General features: G+C 33.6%; 1 long non-coding RNA gene across 1 annotated transcript; it reads right to left on the reverse strand.

The window, feature by feature from the left end:
• Window positions 1-376: 376 nt before the first annotated feature.
• LOC148804428 (uncharacterized) lies at window positions 377-5,157 on the reverse strand. Its single transcript, XR_016075879.1, has 2 exons — window positions 4,364-5,157; window positions 377-736 (listed from the first exon to the last, which is right to left on the reverse strand). It is a non-coding gene; the product is annotated as an uncharacterized LOC148804428 (long non-coding RNA).
• Between the last annotated feature and the right edge of the window lie 843 nt (window positions 5,158-6,000).

The raw sequence follows: 6,000 nt of genomic DNA on the forward strand, positions 1-6,000 counted from the left end.
CAAATGCCAAATCTAGTAATGGAGCTTAGGGCTGTCAATTGGGCCGGATTTGGTCCAATCCAATCCGATCCAACATAGATCAAATGGATTGGACCAAATCCAGTCTAAATCCATACAAACTGGACCCAATCCAGACCAATTGAAATGCAAATGAACCGGATTAGACCCAATCCAAATAAAATGAAACTTCAAAAATTACATGTATACCCATAAAATATAAGAAAAAAATGCAGAAATATACTAAAATTTTCACAAAAATATCAAATATGCCTTCTTATTCTTTTTTCTCTTTCCTAAACAAATGTCTCATACATGATGCAGGGAGCCTTGGATACTGAATATGCTTTGCTCTTTGAATGACCATACAACTACTACATGAAACCAAAATATTTCAAACACTTTAATCAACCATGAGTACAAGTAAGCAATTGTGCACGGATAGAGTTTCAGAATATCCATGTTGCAACTGAGCACAAAGGACAAACAACAGTCCTCTAAAATTAACAAAGTTCTTTCTTTTGAAAGAGCCAATGTCTTTCAAAGCTACAAGTCTACAACCAAAAAATCCATTTACAAACTGCTTGGTTCCTCTGAAGGAAAAAGAATGCCAAGAGAGGAGCACAAACTGAATGGAGGCCTCAACTTTCTAAGAAAAACTAGTCTCATAAGCATGCCCATGCATCGGAGTCACAAGTTAACAAGCACTTTCTGTACAAGAATGCCAAGAGCCGAAGTCCTACAGTTTCAGAAAAGAAGAAAACCTGCAGTTATTAATTGGAATATAACTGTAATTTAACAAAATCTATACTATTATTAAAAGTACAAGTGAGGATATGAAACTTTTCTTGATTAAAATGCCCTTATTTATGTATTTAGTCCATCTCTAATTATGAGGATTGAAAATATAATTTCAATTATTTCTTTCCACCTCATTTAATCATCTCTCATTAAGTCTTATATTAAGGTACTAAATCCCATTCTCTCTTAACTAGAATGCCCATATTTGTGTATTTAGTCGATCTCCAATTATGAGGGTTGAAAATATAATTTCAATTATTGCTTTTCACCTCATATAATCCCCTCTTATTAAGTCTTATATATAAGGTATTAACTCTCATTCTCTCTTATTAAATCTCATAGTTAAGTTATTTATTTAAAAACAAACCATTCTTTATCCAAGTGGCAACTAAGCAATTCAACCATTTGAATCAAATTGGTTAACCCACAAAGTTACACTCAAATAATAAAATTTTTAAAATAGAAATAAATATAAAAAATCACAAAAATGTAGAAAAAATGAGATACCTTGATGATATTTTTATTAATCAAATTAAAAAAAAATAAGTATAATAAACAAGACTTATTTTTATTAATGACAAAAATGACATACATAATCTAAAATTAACCAAAAATGAAATTATTTTCCTATTTGGTAGAGATCAATAGTTCAACTTTTGGGTCAAATCTATCCACCTTTAATGTAATAATTAAACAATAAAAAATCAATAAAATATGAAAACACAAAAATGAGAAAAATACAAAATTTTTACAAAAAAAACATCCGAGCACATGTAGAATATCATATATTGATCATATTAAACATAAAATAAGTGTGATATATCAAAATTATTTTTGCATACATAAAAATAAAAAATATATATATAGAAAAAATTGAATACATCTAAAATTATTTATATATTTACACTACCATTAAAAATATAAATAAGATTATGGAACTTTCTCTTCACTAAAATACCCATTTTTTGAATTTAGTCCCTATTTAATTGTGAGGTTTAAAATGTAATTTGAATTATTACTTTTCGCCTTGTTCAATTCCCTCTATTTAAATCATACATTTTTTTGTGAATGAACAAAAAAATGATACACTAAGAAGATAAAACATTATGAAAAAAAGAAGAGTCCAATCAAGTAGGCTTGACAATGATACCCAAAACTTTGTAGCCCAATATGAGGTGACGTAATTAGATTCAGATTTTGCAATCTGCATCCAATTAATAATGAAAAGCAAAAGATATAAAAACAAAAAATAATAATAAAAATGCATGAATTTTATAGAAAATTTTGAAATACATTACTACTATCATTATCATCATCCAGAATTTCCACAAGCAAAGCACGTGCGCACTTAGTAGTATAATAAAAGTCACAATGCCATCAAAATTTCAAAGAAACATGCAACATAAAGAAAGCTGTAAATTTATCTTAGTGCCTTACCCTAATACTATTCGAGGTACAAAGATATTGCTCAAACACCTATAATTATTTATTTATTCTGCAGCATTTAGACAAGTTTCACATGGTGTCGAAAAATGTTAATCATAGTTCACTGATAGAATAACAGTTCTCGAAAAAGCAATTCCTGATTAGGACAAGGCTTAAATTTTTTCTAAGTCAACTTTCCTTTTATTTCTGGTAAGTTGAAGAAACCTTAAGCCATAAAGAAAAACTGCAAATTTGATGATTATGGAAAGCTATCGATTTATGCTCTAATCCACCAAGTGTATACTAATAAAGCATATTCCATTCAAGGACATTAATAATAGTATTCATATTCAATTCAATGTGTTGAATCATGGTTCTACACTCAACATTCAATAATGTGTATCTTGACACTTAAATCCCACAAAATCCTACAATAGTTCTTCTCTACAAGGTTTCTTATGGTTGGACATATTAAAATATGGGAAGCTAACTATCTAACAATGGACAAAGAGGGAATTCAAATTCTTCCAAAGACTGTCAAGCCCATTTATAGCAATAATATGATAGATGACAGAATAATTCTTCTAGAGACTGTCAAGCATTATTTAAATTCACATGGATTCTTATTTGGCCAAGTGAACCAATTGGTCGCAGACTTATCTTAAACCTAACAGCTCGTCACAGGCTCACAGCTGAACCAGAGATTGACCCCAGTAGAGCTAGATGCCATAGATGACACATTGGTGTTTTCATGATCATTTGCATTTTCGGCACTATGTTCATCCATCCTTTATGCATCAATATAGAAAATAAATTAATACCTATGGGTCAATAACTAGAAAATATAGAGTCTGCTGTACGCTTACAAAATAAAAGCAATTCCACTCCACCAAATACAATCAAAATACAAAACCAAGAAGCAAACTATTCAATACACACTACTCTTAATGGCCCACCAAATACAATCTGAATCAAAAGATTTAACTTCCTGTTCTTGGAAAATATTTACAAAGGCACTACTTGAACAAAATGTGAGCTCCCATTCCAATAGTTTAAATATAACAAAATTTGAAAAGCTATGAAGCCACACCTTAATAACCCATTTTGACTAATCCTCAGATTCCTTTGGACTAAGGAGTGAAGATTCATTTTCATTCTCATTGGAGTAAAACTTCATTTTCATTCATTTTCATTTTCATCCACAACGGTTCTAAATGAAAGACAATTGAAACTTCAAACACTTGTCTACATGGGTGATTCATACATAAACGTTTTATCATTCAATTACTAAGATTTATGGCTATTATCCAGCAACTTTGAATGGCCTCCTCCATTAATGGGGAAACCCTACCAATTCCCTATCAATCGCCTAACTAAAAAGGAAGGATAAAGAAAAGCGTTAACAGTGATGCACCAAACACTTTTGCACTGTAACTAGAATTATAAGCAGACAAGTCTGCATTTAGAACCAAGCCCATCAAATATGACTACTTTGTAACATAAAAAAAAAAAAACATGAAAATAAAAGAAGAATGAAAACAAAACTATCAGTTTTTTGGAATACCTCTGAAAACTATAAGACATTTTAGATATTTGATCAACAACAATAACCCCTATTACGAATTAGGTTGTTCTCTGATTGCATCCAGTGAAACATATTTTCTTTCAGATTTTGATAATCAAATTAGGTTTATTCAATTAACAATGAAAATTAGGTTTATTCTTTGCAATAAAAAGCTGAACAGGTAGCCATTAAACCACAACTAATAATAATGCCCTTATCCTACAAAATAGAACTGATGAATGGTAAATAATGTAATCAAATGCTGCCGTTTGAATAGGCTATCTCTTTTTTTTTTATAAGTAAAAAGAAAATTCATTAAAAAGAAAAAGCAAATAGAACCTAGATAGTTGTTGAGAGAACACCTCCACATAAAGCTAAGGAACAACAACTTCCCAAACACTTTCCTATGAAAGACATTTCACCCAAATCCCAGCACAACACCCCTCAAATATTTAACAAAAACCAATCACCCCAAAAGAAACATAAAGACAAAACCCAAAATTGCAATATCCACAAGAGCACACAATCTAAGCCCGGGAACTAAAAGCAAAATAACCACAGATACACAAGCCTCACCCTTTCACCTGCATCATACCAGAAAACAGTTCATTCTTCATCAATGATGTCGATATCCTCTCCTTTGCCTTCCTCCCATTTCCCGCCCCCCTCCTCAACAATCTTTTTATTACTTTCCTGCCTTCTATTCTGCTCAAATTGTTCGATTGCCTTCCTCACCACCGCTTCTCCCCCCAAAAAGAAAAGAGCAAGAGATTTCCCAACTGCCAACTGTCTATCTACTAGTTGAACAGGCTACTTTTGACTGGCGACAAGGAGTCAAGGAGCTTTCTCGTAGCTCTGGAACTTCTCAAACAAAAGAAAACAATCTAGTTGTTTTCTGGCAACATTGGCATCAGAAGTAGCACCTGAAATGGCATGAATACTAGTTGTTCATTGGTGAAGAAGAAATAGAAATGGTTCTCTTCTCTCTTAGCCCTCTTGCTTCGATCACTAGATTGGAAAGACGCTCTTTGCTGCTTCCTTGCTTTGAGTTTAAGCAATGCAATAGCTTATAGAAAAAACAGGGAAAATGGAGACCAATTGCTGCTTGCCTTGTTGCTTCAAGCCTTTCAACCTCTGGTTCTCTATTCTCTGTAAATCCTAATTTGCCCAAACCTCTAGGATTCAATTGGACCTGGGAGTTTGTGGACAGGTCCATCTCGAACTGCTAAAACATTTGGATGAAAAAAAAAGCCCTGGACCAGTTCAATTCAACATAATATTTTGGACCACCCAACCCGTCCAAATCACATCCAATTTGGATTGGGTCCAACCCGAACTTGGTCCATCGACACCCACCCCTAGATGGAGGATTAAAAGTGAAACCCAAGCTACTACAATCCAGCTAGCCCTTTCATGATTGCAAAATAATAAAGCATGGACAATGGGCCCTACCGCTACACAATTTAGGCAACATTTCGATATAAAACTTCCGATTTTGGGGGGATGTTCAAACTCCAAGTTCTTTTCTAACGTTTCTTTGACAAATTTACATTTCTGTTCTCATCAAAGGGCCAGGACATTTGGAGAGCTACTAGGTAAGCAGATTTGACCGATAACCTTCCTTTTCGGTCAGGGAGCCACATCAGCAGGTCAGCACCTCCCACTCTACGAAACTCCATACTGCAAATTTGGTCAGTAACAACTGTATCAAATACATTTAAAATTTACTTCCTATCCATCTACCCAAGCTAGGATCAATGAGGTTTTCTACCCATTTCACATCATTTGAATTCACCCTAGGACCAACAGGCTTGTGGTTTGGCAGTTTTTCAATCCAAGGGTCATCCCAAATATTAACTGAATCCCCAGTTGCAACCTTTCCAACAAGCCCCACCACAAAGAATATCCCTTCCAATCAGAAAATTTCTAACACCTAAAGAACACTTCTTTGGGGTTCTTACTGACCAGAAACTCTTCCTCTTTAAGTACCTCCCCTCAATGATTCTGGTTCAAACACTCTCTCTGAAGGAGAGAAGAGCCTTATTAAAAAGCATGTGGGTCCCTGAATTTTCCTCTTCTGCTCATCCTCCCCCCACAAACCTCCATTTGATGCAAATGCCATAAATAGAATAAAATGACGTTAAACAATAGTGATGCCTTAGCAGTTCCCAATGGCTGAAATTTCAATTTGAGGTCCCTTAATCTGGAGAACA

Source organism: Nelumbo nucifera, chromosome 1 (genome assembly GCF_055504915.1).
Source record: "Nelumbo nucifera cultivar China Antique chromosome 1, China Antique-T2T, whole genome shotgun sequence".
Lineage (NCBI taxonomy): Eukaryota > Viridiplantae > Streptophyta > Magnoliopsida > Proteales > Nelumbonaceae > Nelumbo > Nelumbo nucifera.